This window comes from Euleptes europaea, chromosome 6 (assembly GCF_029931775.1).
Source record: "Euleptes europaea isolate rEulEur1 chromosome 6, rEulEur1.hap1, whole genome shotgun sequence".
Classification (NCBI taxonomy): Eukaryota; Metazoa; Chordata; class Lepidosauria; order Squamata; family Sphaerodactylidae; genus Euleptes; species Euleptes europaea.
Genome location: NC_079317.1, coordinates 3,509,729 through 3,521,595, shown reverse-complemented (window position 1 = coordinate 3,521,595; position 11,867 = coordinate 3,509,729).

The following is an 11,867-nucleotide window of genomic DNA, read 5'->3' as shown; positions in this document are numbered from 1 at the left end:
CCTCCTCCTGCTCCAAAGGAATCCCATTTCCCATGAGAAAAAATATTCGCTTCAGGAGAGCAGATGCTCACCAGGACCGCATTTTTGCCTCAGAGATCCGGGGGGGGGGGGGTTTCAGTTATCTTTCAATACCAAGCAACACCAAGTAAGTGAAGACCCAGAGGACAGGTACCCACCTTTCTCAGATAGTCTTGGGGGGTACGCATGGAAACAGCTCTGTTCCCCCTCGCCAAATGCAAACAGAGTGCTCTGCAGCCAGACAAAGCTCTGCCTGGCAGCCCATACAACTTTACACTCGGGTTGCCAAATGACCAGGAGAAACTCCAGCCTGCCCAGCACCTGTGCCTTTAGCTTAGGTTTCATCTGCAACAATCAGGAAGGGAATCAGTTCCCAGCCTGGAGACAAACCGGATTCCCGCCTGGCTGTCATTCCAGTCCCAGAACACTTGTGCAAGTCTCAGGGGTCCTCATTCCACTCTGGATGCTGTCAATCCAGTCCCAAAACACTTCTGCTAGTTCCAGGGGCTGTCCTTCCAGTCCCAGAGTAGCGTATCTGGGCTTAGAGACCTTACTGGAAATTCCATTCCACTATTTCCTTGCAACTCTTTTTGTGATGTAATGTATTTCAATGGAGCCCATGCAAGTCAATTGGCAATCCAGATTCCCATTATTTTCAATGGGCTGTGCATTGCTTCTAATGGACAATCCTGTCATTTGTTTCAGTACATCCCAAGAAAGGGAGAACCAGAGAAATAGATAGATAGATACTAAGAGAGAAAGAGAGGGAGAGAGAAATACAGAGAGAGAAAGGGGAAGAAAGAGGGAGGGAGAGAAAGTAGGACAGAGAGAGAAATAAATAAAAAAGGGAGAGATAGTGAGAAAGAGAAAGAAAGAGAGAACGGGGGGAGAGAGAGAGAGAGAGAGAACGAACAAATGAACTAGAGGGGGGCAGAGAAAGCAAGCAAGCACCAAAGAGTGGGGGGGGGGGAGAAAGAGAACCAGGGAGAGAGGACAGAGAGAGGACGAGAAAAGAAAGGAAGGAAAGAAGGGAGAGAAAAATAGAGAGACGAGGAGTGTGAGAGAGAAATATCCCTTGGCTAAGAACCCTTGAATCCCCCCCCCCAATAATCTCATTCCAGGTCCAGCCCCAGATGCAGGGATACCAAAGCATGCCTGCCCTCCACCCCCTACTCACTGCCAGGGGGGAGGAGGCCAGGAGGGACCCAATTTTGCAGCTGTCCCTAAGAGCAAGGAGGTGGCAGGGCTGGCAATAAGCAGCAACTCAAAGACAGCTCCTTGCCTTGGGGGCTTGCGCAGGGAGCTGGGTCCCGCACTGGCTCTACTACACTGCACCCAGGTGGCCTGGCCACCCTGCAACTAAGCAACTGCGAAGCGTGGTGCCACGTGCAACCTCATTGTGCTGGCGGGCAGCATGCTCTATTCAGCCCTAGCGGCGAACGCAGCAGCTTGGGAAGGTCCCTCCCTCCCCCAGTACAGCCAGCTCCCCGCTCTGGGCTGGAGCGTGTAAACCAAGCTGTTTGTAGGCTTGGGGCAGCTTGCACGCTCCAGCCCCGATTGGGGGAGAGGGGGGCGCCTTGCTTCCATGGGCTGCATAAAAGCCCTCTTTGGGCCTGATCCAGCCCGGGGCCCTATGATTGACACCCCTGGTCTACAGGGAGCGCTCGGCGAGAGGGGCTGGGGGGACGGGGCTGGCAACTTTTTCACGACCCCAAGATTCAATTACGTGACCCCATTCGGGGTCACGACCCATACTTTGAGAAGCTCTGGTCTAGATTACGTCATTTTCGAACAGAAAATTACAAAGTGTTTTACTCGTTGAATGACAAAAACAGAAAAAATGGAATTGCTTTAATAGTGAGGCGAGATATAGCATAAGCAGTCAGGGGCTATAATGCAAAGTCAGACCGAATCATATCAATCACCAGGGGAAGATGCCATCCCCTCCCTTGTCTTCCGTGCTCATAATAAAAGGGAAACAATCCTTACCCAGAGAGGCGACAGTCTCATAATTTTCCTCTGTAACTTCCCAGAAGAGTTTTCTTTGGCCTGGATCCAGCAGAGCCCATTCCTCCTCCGTGAAGAACACGGCTACCTCCTCAAAGGACACTGGCAATCTCTGAAAGAGGAAGAGATGGCCCAGTTCATCAGCATCCAAGAAAGGAAGAAGAATCCCATCAGCCACTCATTAGATTAAAAATGAATACAGAACATCAAATCCACAGCAACGAAAATTGCATTAGATTTCTCAGTCTCTGATAGTTCAAATATACTGGAAGTCTCCAAGAAATACAAACTCAGACAATTGCAAAGAACTGGGTTTCTCTCGGTTGAGTCAAATTAAAAGTTAAAACCAATCCTAATTGACTGTAAAGCTGACATTATACTATCTTGAACGTTTAACCCCAGAAATACATGGAAACTGTCTCCACAGAAGGTTTGTGCCTCAAGCAATTTTGTCTGCAGAAGCGTTCTGTGTTACTCTAAAGCAGGGGTCCTCAAACTTTTTAAACAGGGGGCCGGTTCACTGTCCCTCAAACACTGTTGGGGGCCGGACTATAGTTTGAAAAAAATATGAACAAATTCCCCACGTGTGCGGGGGAGGAGGTGGCGGCCGAGGGGGCTCTCCGGAAAAGCATCCTCCTCACAAGCCCGGACCTTCCCCCTGTAGTGGTTTAGAGTGGCGTTTTGGAGCGGGGACTCTGATCTGGAGAACTGGGTTTGATTCCCCACTCCTCCACGTGAGAAGCGGAGGCTAATCTGGTGAACCTGGTTGGTTTCCCCACCTCTACACACGAAGCCAGCTGGCTGACCTTGGGCAAGTTACAGCTCTGTTAGAGCTCTCTCAGCCCCACCTGCCTCACAGGGCGTCTGTTGTGGGAAAGTATGGGAAGGGGATTGTAAGGCAATTTGAGTCTCCCTTTAGTGGTACAGAAAGTCGGCATGTAAAAACCAAGGCCATTTATGCACTGGAGGTTTTGCCTTGGATTTGCTGCTCTCCAGATGAACATTTTCCCCATCCGAATTCTCCAAACTCTGCCCGGGGGTGGGGGGAGCTTACTTTTGAGTTCTGAGAATTCGGATGGGGAAAATGTGCATCTGGAGAGCGGCAAATCCAAGGCAAAACCGCCTGTGCATGAATGGCCACAAGTCTTTTTCTTCTTCTCCCTGGAGATATGCCCACCCCCCCAAGGGGCCCCTACAATTACCTCCAGGCCACAAGGATACCCCCGGGAGGAGAGAGAGCCCCGAGCCGTGAGAACGCTGCTCGACTGCGGCCAAAACAGGAACGCCAGGGCCACGGGAGGCTGGGAGGGAGAGGGGGAAGGGGGCGACTGGGCGCCGCGCAAGGCAGCAAGATGCCTCATGCGCCCAGGAAAGGGGGTTTTGGGTTGGGGAGGCTGGGAGGGAGAGGGGGGAGGGGGCGACTGGGCACGCGCGAGGCAGCAAGATGCCTCATGTGCCCAGGAAAGGGGGTTTTGGGCCGGGGAGGGTGGGAGGAAGAGGGCGACTGGGTGGCGCACAAGGCGTCTTGCCGCCTCACGCCGCCCAGTCGCCCCCTTCGCCCTCTTCCTCCCACCAGGAAAGGGGGTTTTGGGCTGGAGAGGGAGCAGGGAAGGGGGCAACTGGGGCGGGAGGGAGGCTTCCGGCTGGGCGCATGCGGCCAGGAAGCCCAGAAAAGCTCTGGGGAGGGGGGCAAGGGGGGACTGGCTTTCTCGGTCCCCGGGCCGGACAAAAGCCCTCCAGGGGCCGGATCCGGCCCTCGGGCCGTAGTTTGAGGACCCCTGCTCTAAAGCTTGGCTCCAGATCTGTAAACATAAACGGGCCTAATTAAGGTCCACATGTCTTTTGTTCCATATTTTTCCTAACAGACCCAAAGCGTATGCACCCCAGGGCATGCGATCTTTGGGGCCTGGCAGGTGAGGGATGCAGGGCACAGAACAATCAGCACCAACCTGCCGCCTGGGGGTCCTTTCCAGAGATTTGTGCATTGTGCAACGACTGCCGTTTGTACGACGTGTGCTTGAATTGCAAGTAAGCTGTTTTATTATCTCAACAGATTCTGGATTCCAAGCAAAAGGGAAGAGAAACATATTGCAGAAAAATCACTTAATTGGGGGTGGGGGAATCATTCTTATATAGAATAATAAAACGAAAGCTAAGAGCCTCAAGATGGCACCAGCTTCAGGATGAGTGTGGGAGCTGGGCTGCCCGAAACGAAGGGAGTGGAAAGATCCTGCCCCCCCACAAGCTCCAGAAAAATCCCTCTACTTTGCAGTGTAAGTGACGGTTTACTCTCGAGAAGCCAGGAAGGTGGCGGGAGCACAGATCGGGAGGGTGGAGTAGTTCCCCTCCTTCACAAAATAAATCTTCAGACCAGCCTGACGGAAGATTTACAAAAATAAGCTTCCTATTCTTCATGATGGGGAGTGCCATCCTAAGGGGGGGGAGGGAAAGGCCATAGGGAGCGCATGACCTCTGTGGTGGCATAGGTACAAGTTACTGAGGCGTAAGTCCCACCTATACCAGAGCAGAGGACTAACTTAGCTACACCGGCCACTTACTCTGGCAAAACTGCACCACCTATCTGCGCCGGAATATTACAGGTGTAGCTGAACTACGCCTCTGCTCAGGCATAAAAAATGGTGTAGACAGAGTTAGTCCGTTCCCTGTAAACTTCCAGCACCCTTTAAAGCGCAAGCTTACGCCTCCAACTTTCCCAACTGCACCCCTACCGGTGCTGCCCCATCCACAAGGTGCCATAAGAACATAAGAAACGCCCTGCTGGATCAGACCACGGTCTACCAAGTCCAGCAGTCTGTTCACACAGTGGCCAACCAGGCGCCTCTAGAAAGCCCACAAGCAAGACGACTGCAGCAGCATTATCCTGCCTGTGTTCCACAGCACCTCAAATAGTAGGCATGCTCCCCTGATCCTGGAGAAAGCAGGTATGCATCATGACTAGTATCCATTTTGACTAGGGGCCATGAATAGCCCTATCTTCCATCAGCATGTCCACTCCCCTCTGAAAGACTTCCAAGTTGACAGCCATCACCACATCCTGGGGTAGGGAGTTCCACAATTAAACTAGGCCAAAGTGCTTAGGATTCTGACTACCTCGCTGGCCAAGCCCCCTCCCCAGGGATCCACGGTAGCACCCCTGTTCCTCAAAAACTCCAGCCACGACAGGCCAAACCTCAGAAGGTGGAGAACCCGGCACGGGATGCTGCCTGACAATTCCCTGCCGTGGGGACTGAGAGCGAGTGGAGCGGCTCTCGTGGGAACAGCACAGGGGGGGCGCTTTGCACAACAGGGCTAGCACTTTGCACAAACACCCACCCGGGAAAGCAAAGTCCACACGCTCTGTGGCTGAGCTCTCCCTTAAACTCCACTTCAGGTACAGGACCCAACAGGGCAGAGGCGCCATAACAGGTAAGCTGGGCACTGAACCCCTGAACCACCTTTCTGCCCTTCCCTTCCCTTCCCTCTCCCGGGGTCGGCAGCCATCATGGGCCAGGTGGCTCTAGCGCTCTTCATCCTAGGCAGCCGCTACAGCTGCAGAGCCGACCCGTTGCTTTTGCCCACTGCCCCTGCTCTCAAGGGGGAAGTGATGCGTTGGAGAAAGCAGCGCTTTAAATGCCACTGACAGGCTATGGGAGCTGCTATCTCTGCGGTCACTGAAGCCCCCTCCCCTTTTAAGGAGAACCAACCACAAGTACAGAGCAGCACAGAACCCTCTGGAGGGATCCTAGGCGACCTCCTCTCTCTGCCTTCACAGACACGGGTTCACGTGGTGTTCCACTGTAGCTCTTATGCACAGGCACGCTTGTCTTATTGGAAGCTCTGTTGGCTGATGAGAAAATGTTCTCTGAGCAGAAGATTCCTACAATCTTACTGACAGGTGTTGACCAAAGAATTACGGGTTCTGTGGCCAAGTTTCTCTCTTCTGCAATGAAAATACCAGCTGAAATAACGTCCAATTCATAATTTACCTTTTACAGTAGGTAACGTAAGACAAGTGATGCATAGAGAGATTTGACGTAGTTCATTTTATATCAGTGATTTAATCAGTTTTCTGCTTCTGTTTTTAAGTGTTTCACTCTGCTTCTGAATGGCCTGTGGGCCGCAATAAAGACTGACTTGACTTCAGACCAGCTGCCAAGTCAGAGAGTTTCTTGAGGATGTTGCTCATCGGAATCATACTCTAGAGAGGGCAACAGAAGGTTTTTAAAGTTCTTCTACTATAGGAGCAAAATATGGCCCAAACCGCCTTGGGGGTAAACTGTGGAGCTTGCAAAAAACGACACTGGAAGTGCATTGTGATACGGGGCCCAGTAAGGACAGACAAGGAGCCCCCCCTGCATGAGACCAGGGGTCCCCCTGAGTTTTATTAATAATGAAAAAGCAGGCTGGTTGCCTGGAACCCATTCAAGAGAGGGAAAACACAGGCAGGATGGTGCTGCTGCAGTCGTCTTGTTTGGGGGCTTCCAAGAGGCACTTGGTTGGCCACTGTGCGAACAGACTGCGGTACTTGATGGGCCTCGGTCTTATCCGGCTGGGCTTTTCTTAAGTGCTTCAGCACACACTCCAACCCCTGCACAGACCTTGCCAAAGAAGCGTCTCTCTCTCTACCCTCCCTTCGGCTGCCTCTTCTACTTTCATTCCCGTTCACACGTAATTTCTCTCCCTCCCCTATTCTTGCCCAAGAGCTGTTGAGGAAACCCTAAACTCACCTTTCCTGCAGATGTGCAAGAGCCAAATTCTCCCTCCAGCTGGGGGAAACAAGAAAGAAGAGAGACTCTCTTGAATTCCATATCCCATACTTTTCCTTCTCCACCACCAGGAAAAACCACCCCCTGGGTTGACCCCTCTGGTGCTCTCAAGGTCTTCTGGGAAATGAAGTTTCCTGCAACAGCAAAACACAAATGGGACTTTTAAATGGGGAAGAGAAGGTTTTGTTGTGTGTTTTGTAGTTTTGTGGGGCAACTTCATATATACATCAATAAATAAATCTCTGTGGTTTTCTTAACCCCCCACCCTTTTCAGTGACCTCTGTCCCGCTTCAGGAGGAGGATGCGACTTGCAGTGCCAAAAAAGAATTGAATCACAGATTAGCTCTACTCCTTCCCTCCATTCTTGGAAATAGAGGCAAAGGTTTACTCGTGATAAGCCAGGAAAGTGCGAGTAGCGGAGACATGCGAGTGGAAAAAAATCCACTCCATGAAAAAGCACAGGGGGTCTAACCTCTTCTCTGACCTGGCAGAGCTTCTGTGTGGTAGTCATTGGAATGTGGGGTTGGGAACGTGGCGATCTGGGTTGGAATCTCCAATCTGCCACTAAAGGTTGCAGCCTGACTTTGGACCATTTGGTCTCAGCCAGACCCACCTCACAGGGTTGTTTTCTTAACCCCCCACCCTTAAAAGCATAGTAAAGCATCCGCCAGTTCACATTCCTCCCAACTGTTCCAGGTAGCTCAGCAACTGCTGGAGCCTAAATCTGAGCCTCTAATGTCACTGGAACACACAGTGAGCTGTGTTACTTTTGCCAAGGTTTTTGCTGGTAAAATATCAAGAATATGTTCAGCTCTGGATGTCAGTTATAATATAGGTACACCAGAAGGAAGGCCTAATACTCTGCCTAGGCTATTTATGGATCACTCTGACCAATTTCTGTGATGGGTGTTGATCCTGGGATCTGTGAAGGCCACTACTGGTACCCGGGATCCTTGCCATAAGGATTAGCTAGCAGGAACCTAACAGGATATCATCTCTCTCTCTCTCAATCAGAGTCCTCCTCATCGACACATTCACACCATCAATGTATTAGCATCAACGCACTTAATGCTCTCTTTTCAAAGCACTGTAAGATCCCCAGGTATGGGAGCGCCCTTCTTTCTTCTATGGCAAACAAAAGTATGTTCAGAAATGCAAGAGGGCCAGAGGGAGATGCCAGCCCCTCCATTCTCCTCCATATTCCTGGTAAAAGGGAAATGGTCCTTACCCACAGAGCCCACGGTCTCGTAATTTTCCTCCATAACTTCCCAGCAGAGTTTTCTTTGGCCTGGATCCAGCAGAGCCCATTCCTCCACAGTGAAGAACACGGCCACCTCCTCAAAGGACACTGGTGATCTCTGAAAGAGGAAAATATGGCCCAGCTGATCTTCTTTCCAGCTGATCTGAGCATGCAAGAGTGAAATAAGAACCTCATGGGCCAGTAAGATAATGCAAACTATCAAAATGATGGAAAGAAAAAAAAGCCTCCTCCCCCCCAGCCTCTGACAGGTATAATATACTTAATGTATTTATTTATATTTCAAGAAAAGAAGAAGAAAAATAACTGAAGGGGGGGAAACTCAAAATCCAGCAACTAGAAAAAAGGATACCCAGAGACATGTAGCATCAGTAGTGGCAGATCTACCATTAAGTCTCTATAAAATGTTTTCAAATATCTAAAAATAAGTCCATATGCAATAGCTGTCTATATGCCATATGTTTAAATACTGATAAAGTTCTAAGATCCTCAATCCATTCATTTACCAGAGGTGGGCATTTATTTCTCCAATGCTATAATAATTCGACTCCTTTAGCTGTAGTCAGGGCACAGATTCTAATAACAAACTTGATGCAAGCGACAACTTCCTCGCACAAAAACCAAATGTCTGGACACACCAAATGTCTGGACACACCAAAACCTCACTTCCATTATAGGGGCAAAATATGGCCAAACGCCTCTTTGGGGGCTTATAGCCTGTGGAGGGTGGGAGGAAGAACAGGGCGAGTGCAGCCAGCTGTGGGTGGGTCAAGGAAGAAGAGACAAGGGACGCTGCTGCTGGATCAGACCAGTTCAGGGGTCCGCCCAGTTCAGGGGTCCCCCAAAGTGATGCCTGCTGACACCTTTTCTGGCATCCGCCACTTGTTTTTAGGAAGTGGGGGGAGGTAGGTGGGGTGGGGGGTTTGGCCCCGCGAGGCTCCTGAGTGACTCTTGCAGATCTGATTGCAGATTTTTCAAAATGTTGCATTGGCGGCACAACAGGACCTGCACGGTGGGGCTGAAGTTAGTCTTCGCCCTCCATCTGGGGGTCTGGAACCGGCTCCCGGCGCAACCATTTCTTGCTGCTCTTGCCCACCCTGCAGTGTCTGAACTCCCCACGGCGCCCGCAGGCTCAAAAGGGTGGGGGACCCCCCCGGGGGGCTGGGGGGGGGGCTCAAGCAGGGAAGAAACGCAGGGCTGGTGGGACACACGAGAGTGGGTGGAAAGACGACCCCACCCCCACTAACCCCATGCCCAGGCCATGCCCGCGGAAGCCCCCCACCCTCCCTCCAGTCAGCTCCCCCTCTTGCACCTCCCCCATTGCAGGAATGTCTCCCCCCCTCCCGAGTCTCGCCCCAGATCCGCTCTATGAAGCCCCCCAACTCCCTCCCCTTCCCCACTCACCTCCCCCACAGCAGACCTGCGAGATCCGGATCCCCCCTCCCTCCGTGGGGAAGGAGCAGGGAGAGGAGGAGGAGACCCCCGGAGGGACCCCATGGCGCCCCCAGACCCCTTTGTCCTCCCTCCCCTCTCCTGTACCGAGAACACGTGGGGATTGCAGCTCTGGGCCTTCGCGGGGCCTTCTGGGAAATGTAGTTCCAGGCGACAACCGGTACCCAGGAGGGAGGAGGATGGATGGATGGAGTTGCCCAGGGGCGCCCAGTCCAGGTGGGGAGAGTCCAGAGACTTGGGGGCGGCAGTGGCGGACCTACATTTTGGGGGCCCTGAAGCTTGAGCTGTGGTGGGGCCCCCCTCGCAACCAGCAGCAGTAGAGCAACATCCGAAAAGGTCCCGAGGGCCCTGCTGCCCTTGCAAGGACCTCGAGGCCCAAACGGCGGAGCACAGGGCGGTGGGGTGGAGTCCTTGAAAATGGGCCGTGCAGGGATGAAATAAACCCGCAGAACTATTAGGCTGTGCACCGGCGAAGGGTTGGAGGATCCAGCTGCCAAAATGTAGGCTGTGAATAGACCCTGGGGAGCTCAGAGAGCCCTTGGCAGCTGGGGGTTCGGGCGCTGCGAGCCCCCAAGGAAATTTTAACATTTGACCAATTACAGGGACACTTTGAAGCCACGTGAAATGGGTATAAGAGCATATTCTAAGGTCAATATTAAGTATTGTTGAAGGCTTTCACGGTCAAAGTTCATTGGTTCTTGTAGGTTATCCGGGCTGTGTGACCGTGGTCTTGGTATTTTCTTTCCTGACGTTTCGCCAGCAGCTGTGGCAGGCATCTTCAGAGGAGTAACACTGAAGGACAGTGTCTCTCAGTGTCAAGTGTGTAGGAAGATATAGTCAAAAAGGGTTGGGTTTGAGCTGAGTCATTGTCCTGCAAAAGTAATGTGCTAATCATTGTCCTGTAAGTATCAAGATAATGTGCTAATGAGGGTATGGTATGTTAATATGGAACCATTGTATCCTGAAGTGATCTGTTAATGTGTGAAGTCCAAAGCTAATCTGTATGGCTATTGTTGACTATAGTCTTTGTTAGTCTGGAGGTTTTTCAGGGCAGGAAGCCAAGCCTTATTCATTCTTAAACTCTCTTCTTTTCTGTTAAAGTTGTGCTGATGTTTATGAATTTCAATGGCTTCTCTGTGCAATCTGACAAAATAGTTGGTAGAATTGTCCAGTCTTTCAGTGTCTTGGAATAAGACCCTGGGCCTGTTTGTGCCAGTCCATGTTCAGCCACTGCTGATTTCTCAGATTGGCCAAGTCTGCAGTATCTTTCATGGGGGGGGAGGCTTTTCTCTTTTCTTCCTCTTTTTCTGTCATTCTTTCTCCTTGCTCTCACTCTCTTCCTCCCTCTTTTTCTGTCTTCTTTGTCTACCTCCGTCCTTTTCTTTCTTTCTTTCTTTCTTTCTTTCTTTCTTTCTTTCTTTCTTTCTTTCTTTCTTTCTTTCTTTCTTTCTTTCTTTCTTTCTTTCTCCCCCTCTCCATTTCTTTCTCCCTCCCTCCCTTTTCCTCTTTCTCTGTTTTCCTTCCTCCCTTGCCAATCGACTGTGGGCTGCGCCCCCCTGGCGCCTCGTTTTCTGGGGCCCACCGCTGGCTGCCCTCCCACCTGGGAGGGGGGAGGGGGACACCCTGCAGGCCTTCTCTGGCTGGCCTCCCCTGGGGTTGTCAACCTCCAGGTGGTGGCTGGAGACCTGGCAATCCTAGCCTCTCCCCCCCACCGGGAGATCTACACCTGGTGTGGCCCCCGAAAGATGTTATTAATGTGCAAATGGCCCTTGGCAGGAAAAAGGTTCCCCACCCCTGCTCTAAACCAGGGGCGGTGGGATTAGCTAGGGGGGCACTAAGAGGCAAGGGGGTAGTAGGGGGTGCTAGAGGTGGGCCCTTCAACTGTGATGTTGGATAGGGTAGGGGGCGCTGGAGTTGAGTTTGCGGAACCAAGGGGGCGGTGGCCCAAAATGTTTGGGAACCGCTGCTCTAAACACAAGGCAGGGGGGACCCCCATGTTACCTGCTGGATTAGTCCAAGTGGTCCATGTAGTGCAGCAGCTCATTTTATAGTCTGGCCAATCACCAAGTCATACATGGCCAGGCTTTCTCCCGATGTTGACTCCCACCACTGACATTTGCAGCTGGACTGCCTCTAACTATGGAGGCTCTCTTTTGTTGCCATGGCAAGGGGCCCATTGATGATCTTGAGTCGCATGTACCTCTGAGCTTTGTCCTCCCAAAGCCCATGCCCCCAAAATCTTGATTTTCTCTATGGTTCCATTGGACTCGAATCGAGCGATCCCCTTTTAAAGCGATTTTTAAAATGCCACCTTGCCAGAAAGCCAGTGGCTATCATGGCATCCGCCCTATCCCTCCGTCCCCTGG